At 40.1% G+C, this 23,566-nt stretch overlaps 1 long non-coding RNA gene across 1 annotated transcript; it reads right to left on the bottom strand.

The window, feature by feature from the left end:
* Window positions 1-420: 420 nt before the first annotated feature.
* LOC129651657 (uncharacterized) lies at window positions 421-21,320 on the bottom strand. The gene is made up of 3 exons (XR_008714259.1): window positions 21,207-21,320; window positions 12,416-12,510; window positions 421-631 (listed from the first exon to the last, which is right to left on the bottom strand). It is a non-coding gene; the product is annotated as an uncharacterized LOC129651657 (long non-coding RNA).
* Window positions 21,321-23,566: the final 2,246 nt, after the last annotated feature.

Here is a 23,566-nt window from a genome sequence, read left to right as displayed (position 1 = left end):
ACTATCTCCTGGAGTTTGTCAGATTCATGTCAATTGAGTCGGTGATGCTATCTAAGCATCTCATCCTCTGCCTCCCCTTTCTCCTTTCGCCTTCAATCTTTCCCAGCATCAGGGTCTTTTCCAGTGAGTTGTCTCTTCACATCAGATGGCCAAAGTACTGGAGCTTCAGTTTCAGCATCAGTCCTTCCAATCAATATACAGGATTTATTTCCTTTAAGATTGACCAGTTTGATGTCCCTGCTGTCCAAGGGACTCTCAAGAGTCTTTTCCAGCATTACAGTTCAAAAGCAAACTGAAATAGAATGTTTCTGACAACCTCATGGGATGGTGGATCACATCGGATTATTTTGGATTGAGAGGGGGAAAGGTGACATTTATTGCACACTGATGTAGATTCCAATTCATGTATCACATGTGTAAAGTGACCCAACTGCAGTCATCAGGAGTATGAACGCAATGTCGGTGCCATCTTCAGGGAACAACTGATCTTTACCTTGTCAACTCTAGATGTCACTCTAAGAGCGTGTGTTAGAGGCATCCAAACCGACTGCAGACGCCGTGGCTTCCGCGCATTCCTTTCAGCTGACTCATGGTGCAGTTCTCTTTCAATCACAGCTATCTGAGACAGGAACTGATGCAGAGAACAATATCGTTAACACAGCCATTTGAGACACCCCTAAGATTAAGGTTAGAAAGTTGGGCGTTGTCATGGAGATATGAGCTCTGTATGGCCCTGACCCCCTACCAGGGAAGGTTTGCAGAATACAAACCATTCAGGGCTTTATGAACTCAACAAGCTTTAACAGGGCAGGGCTTTTGTCCTGCAGACAGAAATTCTCTAAGAAAAAAATTCCTCTGAGGAAAAAATAACACTGCCATAATTATCACAGCAAATATATCACATGATATATTCACTTAACTTTATGGTAGGTACATTCTGTGCCTTATCCTAGGGGAAATACAGATACAGGATAATGATGGAGGTGAATGAAGATTCCTGAGATTCGTGGTTTCAGGGATTGAGTTCTCTGCCCCCTGATTCTATCTTCAGGCAATTGCCTGGGTGAAGGCTGTTTCTTGCCATAGTAGCCAAAAGCAGAGAGATGAGAAAGCATGAAAAGCCAAGGGTAGAAGAGAAAGGGTCAGCTTCCTTCCTCCTCTGTACTCTAGAACCATGTAAGTATTCTCAATATAGCAAGCCAATGGTGCCTTTTTCCTATTCCCTGTGATCCTTTAAAATTCTCTATGCTACTTTTTTTGTGTATGCTGCTGAATGTTTGGTTTGAGAAGAATTGCAGCAGACTGCAAAAAAATTCTGTTCTTTTGATTCACAAATGGGATGTTTTGCAGTTAGCACTGCAAATGTGTTCAAAACAGTATGCAAATTAGGACCTCAACGATCGAATAGTTGAAAACATTCTGGTAGCAGCATTCTGCCCGGGTTTTATCTTAAGAGTATAGAGCACTTTAGTGGCTACAGGACCAGACCGGACTACACTGGGTTGGACCTAAGGGAATGGGGAGCTGTGATGGAAGACAAGGAATTTGAGTGAATTCTGGAGCAATTCAAATCCCTTGCAACTTCGAAGCTCATTAACAACTTTCTACTAGCTACATTTGCTGGAAAGTCTTACCGCTGAGACTTGAAACTGTCTATACCACTCAGGTTGTATACATGAGCGTGACTACTATTCATCTGTCCCCACTAACATAACCTTACTTGTCTTCATTAATGTGTTTACTATTGTGGAAACTCTTGCCAAATAAGAAGAAAGTTGCAAAATCTTTCATTATCATTGCAGGAATTTTGTGGAAAAACCCATTTAAATGAACTGTTGCATTTTTCAATAGATAGCTGATAGCATTAATTTTACAAGTCTCTTCAAAACCCTCACTTTTCAGTGTCCACAAGTCCTAAACTATGGTATCATGACTCCTACCTAGTCCTAACAAGACACAGCATGGAAACACTCACCTTAAACCAAACCCTGAATCTCATACAGATTCTAACGTGGCCCCACCCCTCTGAAATTAAGTAGAGTTCCCGCTCACAAACGAACTCGGCTTTGAGTCACTAATAGAGTATTTTGGTGGTGTGCAATGCCCTTGATCTCTCAAGTGCATCTGCTTATTGATCACTTATTTCATCCTAATTTCTCTTGTCTCTTGGGATCCCCCACGCTCTTGGATTCTTCCTACCTAGAAGGCATCTTGTTTTCAAGACTCCTCAGAAACATCTCTGAACAGATGACTATAAAATTATACTTTCGGCAAGATTTGTCTCTATTTTCTCCCCACAACAAGACATTTCCTCGTGAATATTTCTTTGTCATCACAAATTCAATGGGTTCCCATCTTCCCCAGTTCTGGTAATAACACTACATGACCATCACATTTGAAATCTTTTTATTATCTTTGACTCATTCCTTTCTTTTATTGTTTATAAACATTCACTAAATCTTGTTAATTTAGTGAATTTGGGGAAAACATTTGCATTGGTTCTTTATATTGCTTTTCTATATTTCTGCTACTGCCCACCCAATCTCAACTTTTATGATTTTTGTTTGCCATCTTTTCTTTTTTGGCTGTGTTGTGTAGCATGCGGGATCTTAGTTCCCTGACCAGGGATCAAACATGAGCCCCCTGCAGTAGAATAGTGGAGTCCTAACCACTGGACCACCAGGGAAGTCCCTTGCCATCTCTGCTAAGCCCCCAAAACTGCCCTGTCCTCTCTCAATAAAAATACTCACACACACACACTACTCTATTGTGTGTACTCCTCTGAGGTTTCACTGGAATTTATGAATCTTTTTTCCTCCAGAAAAATTTAATTTTGCATATATACACAAACTTCTTTTTTCACAGAATTTCTGGAAGCCAAATTATTATTCTAACTGTTGCATCTGTGTCTAATATCATCCTTCTCATTCCAGTCAGTCAGCTCCCACATTAACCTTTAAATAATGTCACTCCCTATAAATGATTGATGTTAAATGACAAAAATTCAATCGAGTACATTTTAAAGATACAGTTGGCTTTATTAAATGATTTATGAGTTGTGCAGCATCCTGCCTAGCAAGTGGAGAGGAGCTCCCAGGAGCTATAAAGATGGAAGGTTTTAACAGGCAAAGAGTGGATCACCTCCCCTTCCTTTGTGGGATGTGACAGATGACTTCCTTGGTGCTGACCAGAAAATTCCAAACTGACTGGTTAAGACTGCATTTCTGGACCTTCTTGGCGGTCCAGTGGTGTTGAGACTCTGCCTGCCAATGCAGGGGACATGGGTTTGATCCCCGGTCCGGGAAGGCTCCACATGTCATGGGGCAACTAAGTCTGTGTCACAACTACCGAGCCTGCATGCTGCAACTATGGAAACCCAAGCACCCGAGCCCTTGTACTCAACAGGAGAAGACACTGCAACGAGAAGCCTGTGCGCCGTAACTAGAGAAAGCCTGCTTGCTGCAACTATGGAAACCCAAGCACCCGAGCCCTTGTATTCACCAGGAGAAGACACTGCAGTGAGAAGCCTGTGCGCCGTAACTAGAGAAAGCCTGCAGGCAGCAACTGTGGAAACCCAAGCACCCTAGAGCCCTTGTATCCAACAGGAGAAGACACTGCAGTGAGAAGCCTGTGCACCGTAACTAGAGAAAGCCTGCATGCAGCAACAAAGATCTAGTGCAGCCAAAAATAAATAAATAAATAATTTTTAAAAAAAGATTGCATTCCTGAGGGAGACAGAAACTGCAACTGGGTTAGGGATTAAGCTTCAGTTTGGTGATGTGGTCTTAGTTAAGTGACTCCATTTCGTCTGTTGTCTCTTTTTTTAACACTGGTAATGGTTTCTTATTAAAATTCAGGCTAAAACCTGAGGCTCAGTTGGACATTCTAAAAGCCTTTCTCAATTCTGTCAGTGGGGCTCCTTTCAGTTTCATACCCTTAATACAGAAGTAAAATAAATCAGACCAAATTAATTGACACATTAATTGAGCGCTCATTAAGTACAAGGGAGCGCTGTACTGGCTACAGCCCATCAGCAGCTCTCTCACGTAAGCCTCCTGCCCTTGGTCTGATGCATCTGTCTCCTTGTTGTCTGCAGGACATGAGGGAACCGTGTGGGCCATGGATTTAGGCAGACTTGGGTTTAGAATGAAGGGTAACAGAATATGACACCCCCAAATATGCATTTTTGGCATAAGGATTATTTTGAGCTGATTATTCTGGGAAACAGCAGGCATAGGAGAAACTCTGAAAATAAAAGTTAGTCTTTTGTAAGGAAGATTTATAAAGGGACTCTCTCCTTGTAAAGGGATTGCCCTCTCTGTAAAGGAAAAGAAGGGTGGCTAGATCACAAGAGGATCTTACAAAGGAGAGGGCAGACTTAAATCAGCATAACAAATCTTACCCGTATTTACCATTGTTTTCTGCTAAGCTCCCATAACTACCCCCTCTACCCTCCAACACACACACGCCCCTCCCCCCACACATACCCACACACTTTTTTACTTTTGTCTTTAGTTGAAGATGGTATTTAATGAGTTACTCAAAGCTACCTCTTTTTTATAGAGGTCTCAGCCAAGGCAATGGCACCCCACTCCAGTACTTTTGCCTGGAAAATCCCATGGATGGAGGAGCCTGGTAGGCTGCAGTCCATGGGGTCGCTAGAGTTGGACACGACTGAGCGGCTTCACTTTCATGCATTGGAGAAGGAAATGGCAACCCACTCCAGTGCTCTTGCCTGGAGAATCCCAGGGACGCGGAAGCCTGGTGGGCTGCTGTCTATGGGGTCGCACAGAGTTGGACACAACTGAAGCGACTTAGCAGCAGCAGCAGCAGCCAAGAAACTCAGAAGAATAGAGAGACAATGATTTTGTTCTCCCCTATAGAAACACCAATCTGATCTTTGAGTATCACTTTTTCTCCTGGAAAATGGAGGTACTAGTTACTACAGTAAGTCTCCTACCTATGAACCCTCAAGTTGTGAATGTGCATTTGTGTGTCCAATTACATAAGGTGTGAGTGAGACTGCAGCTTGCCTTCCATCTCCTATTGCTGATGATCTTTCAGCTCTACCATCTCCCACCTCCTCTCCCTCCTCCAGTTGTAATTCTTCTTGCCTGTTCACTTGATGCCAGCCCCTGAATGCCAGCTGTTGTACTGTACTATGGTACTTTTCAAGGTGCTGTATTATAAGATTAAACATTTTTGTGTGTGTGTTTGTTTTTTTATGTATTATTTGTATGAAAAGTAGTGCAAACCTATTACAGTAATATATAGCCAATTGTGTTAGTTGGGTACCTAAGCTAAACTTAGTTGGACTTATGAACAAATTGGACTTAACAAACTCACTCTCAGAACAGAACTCATTCATGTGTAGGGGACTTCCTGTATTCTCAGGCTTGAGATGAAGATTACATAGGACAACACAAAGTACCTAGAAGAAATCTTGGTACCCAGGAGCTACTCTACAAGCTCTTGCTTTTTCCAAGCTATATATATAATTTGAATGCCTTCTTATCTAACAAATAATTGCTGCAGTTTTTTACCAGGTGAATCCCTCAGCAGAAGATACTTCTCTCACAACTGGCCTTCCCAAGTCAGAAAGTTGCTGAATGCCTTCAGAAGATCAGTTAGTATATGTTAGTTAAGCAGAAACTGTGAGGGCTGGCCAGTCCCTCCATAGACATTAAGGTTCATAGCAGCACTATGCACAATAACCAGTAGGTGGAAATAACACAAATGTCATCAGTGGGTGAATGGATAAACCAAATACTTTGTGTCCACACAATGCTGTCTTGGTGTTCAGCAATAAAGAATCTGCCTGGAATGCAGCAGATGCAGATTCAATCCCTGGGTCAGAAAGATCCCCTGGAGAAAGGAATGGCTACCCACTCTAGTATTCTTGACTGGAAATCCTACGGACAGAGAAGTGTGGCGAGCTATAGTCCATAGGGTTGCCAGGAGTTTGACATGACTTAGAGATTCTGCCTCTTGAGAAATTTGTATGCAGGTCAGGAAGCAACAGTTAGAACTGGACATGGAACAACAGACTAGTTCCAAATAGGAAAAGGAGTACGTCAAGGCTATATATTGTCACTCTTCTTGTTTAACGTATATGTAGAGCATATCATGAGACACTCTGGGCTGGAAGAAGCACAAGCTGGAATCAAGATTTTGGGGAGAAATATCAATAACCTCAGATATGCAGATGACACCACCCTTATGGCAGAAAGTGAAGAGGAACTAAAAAGCCTCTTGATGAAGGTGAAAGTGGAGAGTGAAAAAGTTGGCTTAAAGCTCAACATTCAGAAAATGAAGATCATGGCATCTGGTCCCATCACTTCATGGGAAATAGATGGGGAAACAGTGGAAACAGTGGCAGACTTTATTTTTCTGGGCTCCAAAATCACTACAGATGGTGACTGCAGCCATGAAATTAAAAGACGCTTACTCCTTGGAAGGAAAGTTATGACCAACCTAGAGAGCATATTCAAAAGCAGAGATAGTACTTTGCCAACAAAGGTCCATCTAGTCAAGGCTATGGTTTTTCCAGTGGTCATGTATGGATGTGAGAGTTGGACTGTGAAGAAGGCTGAGCGCCAAAGAATTGATGCTTTTGAACTGTGGTGTTGGAGAAGACTCTTGAGAGTCCCTTGGACTGCAAGGAGATCCAACCAGTCCATTCTAAAGGAGATCAGCCCTGGGATTTCTTTGGAAGGAATGATGCTAAAGCTGAAACTCCAGTACTTTGGCTACCTCATGGAAAAAGTTGACTCATTGGAAAAGACTCTGATGCTAGGAGGGACTGGGGACAAGAGGAGAAGGGGATGACAGAGGATGAGATGGCTGGATGGCATCACTGACTTGATGGACATGAGTCTGAGTGAACTCCGGGAGTTGGTGATGGACAGGGAGGCCTGGTGTGCTGCGATTCATGGGGTTGCAAAGAGTCAGACATGACTGAGAGACTGATCTGATCTGATCTGAGTGACTAAAAACAACAATGACACGATGGAATATTATTCAGCCATAAAAAGGAATGAAGTACTGATACATGCTATAGCCTAAATGAACTGGGAAAGCTTTATGCTAAGTGAAAGAAGTCAGACACAAACAACTTATATTCCTTTTATATGAAATATCCAGAATAGGCAAATCCATGGAGACAGGAAGCAGACTGGTGGTTGCCACAGGGGCTGAGTAAAGGAGAGAATTTGGAGTGAGTGTTTAATCAAAGTTTTTTTCTGGGGTGGTAAAAATGTTTTTAAACTAGCAAGAGGTGGTGGTTGCTTTGTGAAAGTATTAAATGTTACTGAATTGTGGACTTTATTTTTTTAAAGATTTTTTTTTTGATGTGGACTATTTTTTTTGATGTCTTTATTGAATTAGTTACAATATTGCTTCTGTTTTAGGTTTTAATTTTTTGGCCAGGAGGCATGTGGGACCTTAGTTCCTCAACTAGGGATTGAACCTGCACTTCCTGCATTAGAAGGCAAGGTCTTACTGGAGCACCAGGGAAGTCCCCTGAATTACAGACTTTAAAATGATGAATTTTGTTTTGTTATGTGAATTTCACCTCAATTAAAAAACTTAATATGGGATAAACGAACAAAAAACAAAAGATCAATTAGTATCTATGAGCTTGTCAATGAACCCTTTACTGTGACATCTGCCAGGGTGAGTGGTAATCAGTGAAGCCACCAATGAGCCTCCCACCATTTCAGTGTGTGACCTCTTTCGAGTTGGAGCACTGCGTAACCTCGGATCATTCAACAGAAGAGCTCAGGACAAATACAATGAGCTCAGAAAGGATGCGATGAAAATCTTAACAGGTAACCAGGAGTAAACTCATTCCTTAGTGTAGATTTCTCAATGATAAAAGCATGTTGATGTATGTATTCATATTTGGTGATGTAATTAAGGGGGTGGAACCTTATTTTCCCCATCTGCAGAGGATGAGTTTTGAGTAATAAAAAAAGTTATATATTTTAAGCTACATTTTTTATCTATGAGTTTATAATCCATGAAAGAGAAGCATACCTTTAACAAATCCCAGGGGACTTCCCTGGTGGTCCAGTGATAGAGACTCTGTGTTTCCACTGCAGGGGGCATGGGTTTGATCCCTGGTCAGGCAATTAAGATCTCATATGCCACGAGGCCAAAAAAAAAAAAAAATTTCTTGAACTGATGAAAAATGAAAACACAACATATCAACTCAAAAAAAAATTATATGGGAAAAGTAACAAATTAAACAAACTTATTTAAAGTAAATGAACAAATTCCCAAATTGTGCCAAGTGTTATACTACACACTTGGGGAGACCTGTGGAGGGACTCAGAAAGGGGAGTTTTAGAAAAATAAAAAGGGTAGGCATTGACCTAAAATGACTTAAAATCTTACCAGAGAGACAGAATTTATTTCTGAACCAGTTAGAACACAACTGTATTCTAAACCAGAGAATCTTAGAACTGACTCTCAATATAATTGGTCTCCTATTATTTTTATGGGATTGAGAGCATTATTATGAGATGGGGTTCATAGGCTTCATCAGACTGCCTCTAGACTGCTCCCATCTATGCCCCCCCAAAAAGAGAGAAAAAGAAATGTTTGAATTGTGTCATGACTTAAGCATCCATTCTTGGGACTTCCCTGGTGGGTCCAGTGGTTGGGAGTATGGCTTGCAATGCAGGGGACTCAGATTTAATCCCTGGTTGGGGAACTGGGATCCCTCATTCCATGGAATGACTGAGCCCACACACTAGAGAGCCTGTGTGCTGCAGCTGGAACCTGATGCAGCCAAATAAATATTTTAAAAAAGCATCCATTCTAGGATAGGTTCGAAACGGCTGGTCTTTTGGAGGGCCTTCCTGTCTCAACCTCCCCTCTTTTTTAACCTAGAACCTAAGGGTGTTGAAGTCAGTTTTCCTGGGTTTACTAGGTTGAAACCTAAACACAGCAGAGCTTCCTTCCAGAAACAGCAATATTTAAGGGGGAACACTGACCCTCTCTTCCTCCTCCTGATCCTGAATGCAGCTGATCCAGTCTTGGTCCCTTTCAGCTTTGAGTGCAAAGCTGCTGTGAAGGATGCACTGCGCCTGCAGCTGCAGCTTGAGCTGTGCTTCCTCCCTGGCTGAGCGAGATGGAATAGCTGCTCAGAGGTATCAGCTGAGATGGGGGACCACTCTCTCCCGTCCACAGGGAGGAAACAGGAAAGGAAAGAATGGCAAAATGACTCTGGCAAGGGCCAAGGATTCCTAAATTTGAAGGCTGGCCTATCACTTCCTGCCTGCATCTCCTCCTCTATGCTCAGGGGGAAAAAAGAAAGCTGTAGCTGTCTCTAATCACTGCAGAACTGGTAGCAGCCTTCCTCCTGTCAGCAAAACACATTTCCTTTTCCATCACAACCATCAGATAACCCGGTTCATGCCCAGCAACAGTGTCATCTTGTCCAGTGACAAAAAGGTACCAATTGTCATTTATCTGAGCTGCATTTTAAAGTGAAATTCAAGAGACTGTAGCCAGAAACCCCGCTGATCTTCCCAGAGAGCAGCTGTGGTGAATGCTGGGGGCACCGCCTTTATGTCTCCTTTCCCGGGTCATTTTGCTTCTTTAGCTCTGTGTTGTATTCCTTGCCGTGGGAAGAGGTGTCTGTTTTGACCAGGATACTAAGAGGTGTTTGGGAGAGAGGGCTGGGGAGAGAGATGGAACATGGGCTGCTGACCATAAGCACACTTAACCCCTGAGATGTCTCACAATATTCAGTGTCCCCACCTGCTGTGACAGTCCTGGGTTTCACCGTGTCTTCATGGCTAATGAAGTCCAAGTCCCTTTCTTTTTTTTATTTTTTATTTTTTTTTATTTTATTTTTAAACTTTACATAATTGTATTAGTTTTGCCAAATATCAAAATGAATCCACCACAGGTATACACGTGTTCCCCATCCTGAACCCTCCTCCCTCCTCCCTCCCCATTCCATCCCTCTGGGTCGTCCCAGTGCACCAGCCCCAAGCATCCAGTATCATGCATCGAACCTGGACTGGCAACTCGTTTCATACATGATATTTTACATGTTTCAATGCCATTCTCCCAAATCTTCCCACCCTCTCCCTCTCCCACAGAGTCCATAAGACTGTTCTATACATCAGTGTCTCTTTTGCTGTCTCGTATACAGGGTTATTGTTACCATCTTTCTAAATTCCATATATATGCGTTAGTATACTGTATTGGTGTTTTTCTTTCTGGCTTACTTCACTCTGTATAATAGGCTCCAGTTTCATCCACCTCATTAGAACTGATTCAAATGTATTCTTTTTAATGGCTGAGTAATACTCCATTGTGTATATGTACCACAGCTTTCTTATCCATTCATCTGCTGATGGACATCTAGGTTGCTTCCATGTCCTGGCTATTATAAACAGTGCTGCGATGAACATTGGGGTACACGTGTCTCTTTCCCTTCTGGTTTCCTCAGTGTGTATGCCCAGCAGTGGGATTGCTGGATCATAAGGCAGTTCTATTTCCAGTTTTTTAAGGAATCTCCACACTGTTCTCCATAGTGGCTGTACTAGTTTGCATTCCCACCAACAGTGTAAGAGGGTTCCCTTTTCTCCACACCCTCTCCAGCATTTATTACTTGTAGACTTTTGGATTGCAGCCATTCTGACTGGTGTGAATTGGTACCTCATAGTGGTTTTGATTTGCATTTCTCTGATAATGAGTGATGTTGAGTATCTTTTCATGTGTTTGTTAGCCATCTGGATGTCTTCTTTGGAGAAATGTCTATTTAGTTCTTTGGCCCATTTTTTGATTGGGTCATTTATTTTTCTGGAGTTGAGCTGTAGGAGTTGCTTGTATATTCTCGAGATTAGTTGTTTGTCAGTTGCTTCATTTGCTATTATCTTCTCCCATTCTGAAGGCTGTCTTTTCACCTTGCTAATGGTTTCCTTTGATGTGCAGAAGCTTTTAAGGTTAATTAGGTCCCATTTGTTTATTTTTGCTTTTATTTCCAATATTCTGGGAGGTGGGTCATAGAGGGTCCTGCTGTGATGTATGTCAGAGAGTGTTTTGCCTATGTTCTCCTCTAGGAGTTTTATAGTTTCTGGTCTTACGTTGAGATCTTTAATCCATTTTGAGTTTATTTTTGTGTATGGTGTTAGAAAGTGTTCTAGTTTCATTCTTTTACAAGTGGTTGACCAGAGTTCCCAGCACCACTTGTTAAAGAGATTGTCTTTAATCCATTGTATATTCTTGCCTCCTTTGTCAAAGATAAGGTGTCCATATGTGCGTGGATTTATCTCTGGGCTTTCTATTTTGTTCCATTGATCTATATTTCTGTCTTTGTGCCAGTACCATACTGTCTTGATAACTGTGGCTTTGTAGTAGAGCCTGAAGTCAGGTAGGTTGATTCCTCCAGTTCCATTCTTCTTTCTCAAGATCGCTTTGGCTATTCGAGGTTTTTTGTATTTCCATACAAATTGTGAAATTATTTGTTCTAGCTCTGTGAAGAATGCTGTTGGTAGCTTGATAGGGATTGCATTGAATCTATAGATTGCTTTGGGTAGTATACTCATTTTCACTATATTGATTCTTCCAATCCATGAACATGGTATATTTCTCCATCTGTTAGTGTCCTCTTTGATTTCTTTCACCAGTGTTTTATAGTTTTCTATATATAGGTCTTTAGTTTCTTTAGGTAGATATATTCCTAAGTATTTTATTCTTTCCGTTGCAATGGTGAATGGAATTGTTTCCTTAATTTCTCTTTCTGTTTTCTCATTATTAGTGTATAGGAATGCAAGGGATTTCTGTGTGTTGATTTTATATCCTGCAACTTTACTATAGTCATTGATTAGTTCTAGTAATTTTCTGGTGGAGTCTTTAGGGTTTTCTTTGTAGAGGATCATGTCATCTGCAAACAGTGAGAGCTTTACTTCTTCTTTTCCAATTTGGATTCCTTTTATTTCTTTTTCTGTCCCTTTCTAACTCACATCTAAAGAGTTCAGCATCCCAAAGTCAGAGCTTGGAATCAACTCTGGCCACATTCAGAGAGAGACCACTGTGTTAACGATTTCCTTCTCCTAGTTTAAGTACCTCTGGTCAGCTGGGGGAATTCTTATTCACATATATGTACCTGGGAGAGGTGAGTTGCATTTTTTGAGCTTTAATGTGCCAGTTGCTTTGAAACTTATCTTATTGAATGAGTACTGCATGTTGAGTCAACATTGTACAACAGCTAAAATTCCCAGGATTACACCTTTACCCATCCTCCTAGTCTTTAGCTCAGATCCCAGCTCCTTCAATCATTAGCTGGTTAACTGGTTAAATCACTGAACTGCTGAGTCTCCATTTCCTCTCTGTAAAAACAAGGACAGCAGTCCCTCTCTTATCAGGGTTTTATATGCAAAAAGAAAAGATGTACCTGAAAACACCACCAATGTCCAGTATCTAGAAGGTGCTCAGATGTTAGTTCCTTTCCTACGTACCAATCTAAAGTCATCATAAATCCATGATAATCTGGGAGAGATGGAAAAGAAAATTAATGCAACAGATCATATTCTGGATTCAGGAGATGCTATAAAACAAAAAAATCTTAGCTCCAAAGCCAATAGACAATAAGTTCGAGAATTTTGATTTTTGGTATCTGTTGCTTTTACTGTTACGATTTAATTATATTTAGTATGAATATAGTTTTATATATTATAATCATTATTTGATCCTGTGAAGTTGTAGATAATCACATGTATAGTGATCTAAACTATCTCCAAGTTAAAATAAACCAGGCCTTTGGTAAGCTGTTCAACTTGTGTGTCTATTTAACATTGTATCCACCCATATCTCAGTATCTTTGCCTCCTCTCAAGATGTAATTGGTAGTAACCAATATACAGCATATTCAAAAGTAGAGACATTACTTTGCCAACAAGAGTCCATCTAGTCAAGGCTATGGTTTTTCCAGTGGTCATGTATGGATGTGAGAGTTGGACTGTGAAGAAAGCTGAGCGCCAAAGAATTGATGCTTTTGAATTGTAGTGTTGGAGAAGACTCTTGAGAGTCCCTTGGACTGCAAGGAGATCCAACCTGTCCATCCTAAAGGAGATCGGTCCTGGGTGTTCATTGGAAGGACTGATGCTAAAGCTGAAACTCCAGTACTTTGGCCACCTCATGTGAAGAACTGACTCATTGGAAAAGACTGTGATGCTGAGAGGGATTGGGGGCAGGAGGAGAAGGGGACGACAGAGGATGAGATGGCTGGATGGCATCACCGACTTGATGGACATGAGTTTGAGTAAACTCCGGGGTCTCGTGATGGACAGGGAGGCCTGGAGTGCTGCGATTTATGGGGTCGCAAAGAGTTGGGACACGACTGAGCGACTGAACTGAACTGAATATACAGCAGTCAACATGAATCCACCTATATTTTCCATTCAACCCAATTATGAAGAACAGACATTGTCCTGATTTGTTCAATTTGTCCATTAAGTTTATAAACTGAGAGTGATTAAACTTCTCAACATCTGGTTAACAGACAAAACCCAAATCTAGTTTTTCCTGTGAGCCAAACACTCTATTCTTTTTTATTACAAATTACATAGGAATCAATCCTCTTTCCCCCAGAGACTTGGAAAAACATGCTGAAACATACTGTATTCTTATACCACCTCTGTATGTGATCTCAGGAGGACATCAATATTCTTTGAATAGTTTTGATCCAAGAGAGAAGTCCGTCAGGTTACATGACAGTAGCAAGACCCCTGATTTGGGCTTTGCTGTGGTGTGATTTTACCATAAGGGGGCAGGATCCTTCACAGTAAATCTAGGTTGAAAAACGAGGCATTGATAGCATTTGTATGAGTATCATGTGCTCAGACGCTTAGATGTGTTTGACTCGTTGCAACCACATGGACTGTAGCTCCTTAGATTCCTCTAGCCATGGGATTTCCCTGGCAAGAATACTTGAGTGGGGTGCCATTTTCTCCTCCAGGTGATCTTCCCAACCCAAGGATTGAACTCACATTTCCTAAGTCTTCTGCATTGGCAGGCAGATTCTTTAACACTGAACTACCTGGGAAGCCCCATAAGTATTATACACATGTGCAAACATACTAAGCTCATTCACTCTTTTGCCTCTTATTCTACTTGTAGACCAAATCCTCCAAAGAAATATGCTCCAGTAAAGTAAAAGTTTGTGGGAGAGAACAAGATGGCGGAGGAGTAGGTGGATGTGGAGTACATCTCTCTCCACGGATACATCAGGAATACACCTTCAGACACAGAAGTGCATGCACAACACCAGCTGAGAGCAGACAGCAGTACCTGACCAGTGGAAAAGAATATATAGAACCATGCAGAACTGGGCCAGCATCGGCAGCTGAACAATAGAGAGGCTGGCCCATCAAACGCCTGACCCACTGGACTACAGAGTAGGACCCCACCCAGGGTGCCCCGTTAAGAGCCTAACTGTGCTGATCTACAGAGTAGGACCCCAGCCAGGGAGGGGCCCCTCTATGTGCCTGACACACAGAACAACAGAGAAGGATCCCAGGCAAGGGAGCCCTCTAAGTGCCTGAATGGGCAGCGCTGTGGAGAAGGCCAAAGAGGCCTTCTGATTGCCAGCTACAAGAGGCTTGAAAAAAGACTCTGATAGGGCCATAACTCCTGTGGTGGAGGCAGTCCATGTCCCTGCACACTTGGCACTGCCAGCGTCCCCACAAGCCAAGCAGTTGTGCCACCTTCACGCTCAACTCTCACTAGGGCAGAACTGCTGCTGCTGCTGCTAAGTTGCTTCAGTCGTGTCCGACTCTGTGTGACCCCATAGACGGCAGCCCACCAGGCTCCCCCGTCCCTGGGATTCTCCAGGCAAGAACACTGGAGTGGGTTGCCATTTCCTTCTCTAATGCATGAAAGTGAAAAGTGAAAGTGAAGTCGCTCAGTCGTGTCTAACTCTTCGTGACCCCATGGACTGTAGCCGATGGGCTCCTCCATCCATGGGATTTTCCAGGCAAGAGTACTGGAGTGGGGTGCCATCACTGCCACAGGCTAAAAAAAGTCTTGTGACTATGTGCATAGGATCGCTTCGGTCATGTTCGACTCTTTGCAACCCGGTAGACTGTGGCCTGCCAGGCTTCTCTGTCAGAGAGGGGGGTTCTCCAGGTAAGAATACTGGAGCATATTGGCCAATATTGGTTGCCATACCCTTCTAGAGCACTGTATTTCCTGCTGCCCTAGTCTCCAACTCCCCTGAGTACCTGGTGCTGCCAGAACTCCTGTGACCCAGCAGCTGCACCACCTCCACACCTGGCCCTCACAGGGTCAAACCTAAGTCCTCTAGGGCAGCCTCAGGAATAAACCCCAGTGGACGACCCACATGCAGAGGTGGAAATAAAACCACAATTGAAAACCAGGGCCAGGGTGACTAAGGAAGAAGACCCAAAACCTTCCCACCTGCTGTACAAGCTGCAGATTAAATCCACATGATCAACTAAGCAGACTCTGTGTCTATGGAATATATAAAAGGTCATTGAGAGCTCCCACAAAAGAAAATGCACTAGCTCTGATAGCTGTGGACATTGGAGGGAAGAACACACAGGAGTAGGACCAGATTAGAATCTGAGCTGCCCCCACAGCAGGTTCAGAGATCAGCACAGTGTTGGAGGGCATCCAAGGGAGTTAAGGTGGACTGTGACTCCCAGCGAGGGAAAGGACACTGACAGCAGTGACTCAGGAAAAACATTTATTATTATTATTTTTCAGCTTGTTCTGTAGATTCTTTTGGATTTTTTTTTTCTTTTTCCTTTTTTTCCTCCTCTGTTGTAGTTGTTGATTTTATTGGTACTAAAAAATCCAATTAAGCTTTTGACTTTTTTTTTTCTCAGTCACATTTTATATTGTTGTTATAAACCTCTGCCTCTATGTTGGGCTTTTGCAGTTCTATGGAGTTTTCTTTTTTCCTTTTCCTTCTTTTAATTTTAATTTTTAAAACCTATTATTAGTTTTTCTACATTTATTCCTTTGTTTGCTTTTCCTACTGTTCTTTTCCCCTTGCAGTTAATCTTTAATGTATATAAATCTTCTTTATCTACCTCTATTTAACTTTGCACATCTATTCTTTCTTTATTTTCTCTCCTTTCCTCTCAACATATTTGTTAGTTTTATTTTCATTGCTTTGTTCCCCAATTGGCACCTTGCCTTAGTTTTGTTTTCTGTTTTGTGCTTTAATTAGTTTTGTCCTGGTAGATATAATTTTTGGTTTCCTTGGTTTGCCAGGTCAATCTATTGTACTTTATTTTTGTTGAACTGTTTTGATTTTGCTTATGGGTGTATATGTATATGTGTATATTTAGTCACATTTTATACTGTTGTTATAAACCTCTGCCTCTATGTTGGGCTTTTGCAGTTCTGTGGAGTTTTCTTTTTTTCCCCTTTTTTTCTTTCTTCTTCCATTTCTTTTCTCTTTTTTATAATTTTAATTTTTTAAACCTATTATATTTTTCTACATTTATTCCTTTGTTTGCCTTTCCTACTGTTCTTTTCCCCTTGCAGTTAATCTTAAATGTATATAAATCTTCATCTACCACTATTTAACTTTGCATATCTATTCTTTCTTTCTTTTCATTCTTTCCTTTCCTCACAACGTATTTGTTAGTTTTGTTTTCATTGGTTTATTCCCCCTTGGCACCTTGCTTTAATTTTGTTTTCCAGTTTGTGCTTAAGTTAGCTTTGTTCTTCACTGGTAAATATAATATTTGATCTCCTTTGTTCAGAGTCAATCTAATGTACTTTATTTTTCTCGGTTTGTTTTCACTTTGCTCATGGGTATATATGTATATGTGTATATTCCATTATTTTAATTATTATTTGCCTAATTTTGTTACTGGCATTTGTCTGGGGTTCATCTTTGGTTTCTCATTTTTGGATATTTGTTTTAATCTCACTTAATGCCATAACAATCCACTTGTGGAATCTGTTCCTGACCAGAGATCAAGCCCTGAGCCTTTGGAGTGGGAACACTGATTCCAAGACCCTAGACAACGAAAGAATTAACCCTAGGGAGGATCAAATAGTGGAACTCACACAAAGGAAACCACTTCAGTACAAAACCTGGCATCACCCAACCACCAGTAGCACCCTGTGTAGGATGCCTCGTCTAAACAACAAACAAAACAAAAACACAAACCCAATCATCAGCAGACAGGATCACCACATCACTCAGCCTTGCCCGTCAGAGGAAAAACAAACAAGCAAACAAACAAAAACTCAGCACAAACCTCACCCTATACAAAGCTCACATAAACCACTGGACCAGCCTTAGGAGGGCAGAAACCAAAAGGAAGAAAGAATTCAAACTTCTTGAAGGAAAGAATTCAATTTTCCTTGAAGCCTGGGAAAAAGAGACCTCAAACACAATAAGTTAAAAAAAAAAATAATGAAAGGCAGAGAGATATTATACAAATGAAGGAAAAATCTAGAAACACAGAAGTCCAAATAAATGAAGAGGAAATAGGCAAACTACCTGAAAAAGAATCAGAATAATGATAGTAAAGATGATCAAAAACCTTGAAAACAAAATGGAGAAAATGCAAGAATCAATTAACAAAGACCTAGAAGTATTAAAGAATAAACATAGAGAGACAAGCAACACAATTACTGAAATTAAAAATACTTTCAGTTCAGTTCAGTTCAGTCACTCAGTCATGTCCGACTCTTTGTGACCCCATGAATCGCAGCACACCAGGCCTCCCCGTCCATCACCAACTCCCGGAGTTCACCCAGACTCATGTGCATCAAATTGGTGATGCCATCCAGCCATCTCATCCTCTGTTTTCCCCTTCTCCTCCTGCCCCCAATCCCTCCCAGCATCCAAAAGAATCATTAGCAGAATATCTGAAACAGAAGAACAAATCAGTGAGCTGGAAGATAAAATGGTGGAAATAACTTCTGAAGAGCAGAATAAAGTAAAAAGGATGAAAAGAGCTGAAGATAGTCTCAGAGACCTCTGGGACAATATCTAATGCACCAACATTCAAATTATAGGGGTCCCAGAAGAAGAACAGAAAAAGAAAGGGTATGAGAAAATTTTTGAAGAGATTATGGTTGAAAATTTCCCCAACATGGAAAAGGAAATAGTCAATCAAGTCCAAGAGGCACAAAGAGTCCCATACAGGATACCCCCAAGGAGAAACACACCAAGACACATACTAGTCAAAGTAACAAAGACTAAACACAAAGAAAGAATATGAAAAGCAGCAAGGGAAAAGCAACAAGTAACATACAAGGGAAACCCCTTATGTTTAACTGCTGATCTTTCAGCAGACACTCTGCAGGCCAGAAGGGAATGGCAGGATATATTTAAAGTACTGAAAGGGAAAAATCTACAACCAAGGTTACTGTAGCCAGCAAGGATCTCAATCAAAACTGATGGGGAAATACAAAACTTTTCAGACAAGCAAAAGTTAAGAGAATTCAGTACCACCAAACCAGCTTCACAACAAATGTTAAAGGGACTCATATAGTCAAGAAATACAAGAGAAGAAAATAGGTCTACAAAATCAACCCCAATCAATTAAGAAAATGGCAACAGGAACATGTATATCAATAATTACTTTAAATGTAAATGGATTAAATACTCCAACCAAAAGAAACAGACTGGCTGAATGGATAAAAAAAACAAGACCCATATATATATATATATATATATATATATATATATATATATGCTGTCTACAAGAAACCCACTTCAGACCTCAAGACACATATAGACTGAAAGTGAGATGATGGAAAAATATATTCCATGCAAATGGGAAGCAAAAGAAAGCTGGAGTAGCAATCCTCATATCAGACAAAATATACCTTAAAATAAAGAAGATTAACAAGAGATAAGGAAGGACATTACATAATGATCAAGGGACCAATCCAAGAGGAAGATGTAACAACTGTAAATATCTATGCACCCAACATAGGAGCACTTCAATACATAAGACAAACACTAACAGACATAAAAGGAGAAATTGACAGTAGCATAATAATACTAGGAGACTTTAACATCCCACTCACACCAATGGACAGATCATCAAAACAGAAAATTAATAAGGAAACACAGTCTTAAATGATCAATGAGATGGATCTCATTGATATCTTCAGGACATTTCATCCAAATGCAGAAGAATACACCTTCTTCTCAAGTACATATGGAACATTCTCCAGGATAGACCATGTCTTGGGTCACAAATCAAACCTCAGTAAATTTAAGAAAATTGAAATTGTATCAAGCATCTTCTCTGACCACAATGCTATGAAACTAAATATCAGTTACAAGAAAAAAAGTGTAAGAAATACAAACACATGGAGATGAAACAACACATTTCTAAATAACCAACAGGTTACTGAAAAAATCAAAAGGAAAATAAAATTTCTAGAAACAAATGACAATGAAAACATGACAACTCAAAACCTATGGGATGCAGCAAAAGCAGTTCTAAGAGGAAAGTTTATAGCAATACAATCCTACCTCAGGAAACAAGAAAAACATTGAATAGACAACCTAACTTTATACCTAAAACAACTGGAAAAAGAAGAACAAAAAAAACCCAAAATTACTAGGAGGAAAGAAATCATAAAGATGTGAGCAAAAATAATTGAAAAAGAAATGAAAGAAACAATAGTAAAGATTAATAAAACTAAAAGCTAGTTCTTTGAGAAGATAAACAAAATTGACAATCCTTTAGCCAGACTCATCAAGAAAAAAAGAGAGAAGAATCAAATCAACAAAATTAGAAATGAAAAAGGAGAGGTTACAACGGACAATGTAGAAATACAAAGGGTTGTAAGAGACTATTATGAACAACTATATGGCAATAAAATAGATAACCTAGAAGAAATGGACAAATTCTTAGAAAAGTTCAATCTTCCAAGACTGAACCAGGAAGAAATAGAAATTATGAACAATCCAATTATAAGCACTGAAATTGAAGCTGTGATAAAAAATCTCTCAAAAAAGCAAAAGCCCAGGACCAGATGACTTCACAGGAGAATTCTATCAAACATTTAGAAAAGAGCTAATGCCTGCTGCTGCTGCTGCTAAGTCTCTTCAGTCGTGTTCAACTCTGTGTGACCCCATAGACGGCAGCCCACCAGGCTTCCCCATCCCTGGGATTCTCCTGGCAAGAACACTGGAGTGGGTTGCCATTTGCTTCTCTGATGCATGAAAGTGAAAAGTGAAAGTGAAGTCGCTCAGTTGTGTCTGACTCCTAGCGACCCCATGGACTGCAGCCTACCAGGCTCCTCTGTCCATAGGATTTTCCAGGCAAGAGTACTGGAGAGGGGTGCCATTGCCTTCTCCTGAGCTAATGCCTATCCTTCTAAAACTCTTTCAAAAAATTGCAGAGGAAGGAACAGTTCCAAATTCATTCTATGAGGCCACCATTACCCTGATACCAAAACCAGACAAAGACAACACAAAAAAAGAAAACCACAGGCCAATATCACTGATGGACATAGATGCAAAAATCCTCAACAAAATTTTAGCAAACAGAATTCAGCAACACATCAAAAAGCTCATACACCATGATCAAGTTGGGTTTATTCCAGGAGTGTAAGGATTCTTTAATATACAGAAATAAATCAATATGATACACCATATTAACATATTGAAAGATTAAAAACCATATGATAATCTCAATAGATGCAGAAAAAAGCCTTTGACAAAATTCAGCACCCATTTATGATTAAAACACTTCAAAAAATGGGCACAGAAGGAACCTACCTCAACATAGTAAAGGTCATATATGATAAGCCTATAGCAAACATTATTCTCAATGGTGAAAAACTGAAAGCATTCCACCTAAGATCAGAAACAAGACAAGGGTGTCCACTTTCACCACTATTATTCAACACAGTTTTGAAAGTCCTAGCTATAGCAATCAGAGAAGAAAAAGAAATAAAAGGAATCCAGATTGGAAAAGAAGAAGTAAAGCTCTCACTGTTTGCAGATGATATGATACTGTACATAGAAAACCCTAAAGATAGTATCAGAAAATTGCTATAGCTAAACAGTAAATTTACCAAAGTTGCAGGATACAAAATCAATACACAGAAATCACTTGCATTTCCATATACTAACAATGAAAAATCAGAAAGAGAAATTAAGGAATCCATCCCATTCACCATTGCAAAAAAAAAAAAAAAAAAGAATTAAATATCTAGGAATAAACTTACCTAAGGAGACAAGAACTATACACAGAAAATTATAAGACACTAAATGAAAGAAATCAAAGATGACATAAACAGATGGAGAGATATTCCATGTTCCTGGGTAGGAAGAATCAATATTGTGAAAATGACTATATTACCAAACGCAATCTACAGATTTAAAGTGATCCCTATCAAATTACCCATGGCATTTTCACAGAACTAGAACAAAAAATTTCACAATTCATATGGAAACACAAAAGACCCCGAATAGCCAAAGCAGTCTTGAGAAAGGAGAATGGTGCTGGAGGAATCAACCTTCCTGACTTCAGATTATACTACAAAGCTACAGTCATAAAGACAGTATGGTACTGGCACAAAAACAGAAATATAGACCAATGGAACAAGATAGAACACCCAGAAATAAACTCATGCACCTATGCATACCTTATTTTTGACAAAGGCAAGAATATACAATGGGGGCAAAGACAGCCTCTTCAATAAATGGTGCTGGGAAAACTGGACAGCTACATGTAAAAGAATGAAATTAGAATACCTCCTAACACCATACACAAAGATAAACTCGAAATGGATTAAAGACCTAAAGGTAAGACCAGAAACTATACAACTCTTAGAGGAAAATATAGGCAGAACGCTCGATGACATAAATCAAAGCAAGATCCTCTATGACCCACCTCCTAGAGTAACAAAAATAAAAACAAAAGTAAACAAGTGGAACCTGATTAAACTTAAAAGCTTTTGCACAGAAAAGGAAGCTGTAAGCAAGGTGAAAAGACAACCCTCAGAATGGGAGAAAATAATAGCAAATGAAACATCTGACAAAGGATTAATTTTCAAAATATACAAGTAGCTCATACAACTCAATACCAGAAAAACAAACAACCCAATCAAAAAGTGGGAAAAAGACCTAAACAGACATTTCTCCAAAGAAGACATGCAAATGGCTAACAAATACATGAAAAGATACTCAACATTGCTCATTATTAGAGAAATGCAAATCAAAACTACAATAAGATATCACCTCACAATGGTCAGAATGGCCATCATCAAAAAGTCTACAAACAATAAATGCTGTAGAGGGTGTGGAGAAAAGGGAACACTCTTGCACTGTTGGTGGGAATGTAAATTGATAAAGCCACTATGGAAGACAGTATGGAGATTCCTTAAAAAACAATGAATAAAACCACCATATGACCGAGCAATCCCAGTCCTAGGCATATACTCCGAGGAAACCAAAATTGAAAAAGACACATGCATCCCATTATTCACTGTAACACTATTTACAATAGCTAGAACATGGAAGCAACCTAGATGTCCATCGACAAATGAATGGATAAAGAAGTTGTGGTACATATACACAATGGAACATTACTCAGCCATAAAAAGTAATGCATTTGAGTCAGTTCTAATGAGGTGGATGAACCTAGAATCTATTATAGAGAGTGAAGTGAGTCAGAAAAAGAAAGATAAATAGCGTATTCTAATATATATATACAGAATCTAGAAAAATGGTACTGAGGAATTTATTTACAAGGCAACAATGGAGAAACAGACATAGAGAATAGACTTATGGACGTGGGGAGAGGGGAGGAGAGGATGAGATGTATGGAAAGAGTAACATGGAAACTTACATTACCATATGTAAAATAGATAGCCAACGGGAATTTGCTGTATGTCTCAGGAAACTCAAACAGGGGCTCTGTATCAACCTAGAGGGATGGGATTGGGAGGGAGATGGGAGGGAGTTTCAAAAAGGAGGGGATATATGTATACCTATGGCTGATTCATGTTAGGGTTTGACAGAAAACAGTAAAATTTTGTAAAGCAATTATCCTTCAATAAAAAATAAATAAACTTTAAAAAGTAAAAGTTTGTGAGACTCTCATCTTTTCCCTTTCCCCCAAGGTTTTGCTTCCATCATAAAGGAGTAACTGGAAGGGGAATGTATGTGAGAGCCTCCTGAAATGGGCTGGAACATTCAGCTCTTCTGTGATGGCTGCTCCATAGGCTAACTTAGGAGCCAGCTGGAACAGAAACATATTAATATCTTTGTTTCCTTTTCTGAGTGTATCTCTCAGCATGTAATATGCAGTAAAGTCATATATAGCAGCCTACATGGAACTATCATTGAGATGTTCTATTTTAAATTGCTTAATTGGGCTTGTCATCTTTGTTAGAGCTAGGAGGTATGGGAAGTTTAAAGAGGGGAGAAAAGGCACTTAATTGGTGCCATGCTCTATATATCTTTATTTTTTTGTGTTCTATGTATCTTTATTTATTTTTTTTGTTCTATAAATCTTATGTAACAGCAGGCTCTTGAAAAGGGGGGAATCTTACATAAGCAACCTAGGAAGACTGATCAAAGT

The sequence above is a fragment of the Bubalus kerabau genome, chromosome 4 (assembly GCF_029407905.1).
Source record: "Bubalus kerabau isolate K-KA32 ecotype Philippines breed swamp buffalo chromosome 4, PCC_UOA_SB_1v2, whole genome shotgun sequence".
NCBI lineage: Eukaryota > Metazoa > Chordata > Mammalia > Artiodactyla > Bovidae > Bubalus > Bubalus kerabau.
Note: the sequence above shows the minus strand (reverse complement) of the source record. Positions and strands in the feature narration are given on the sequence as shown.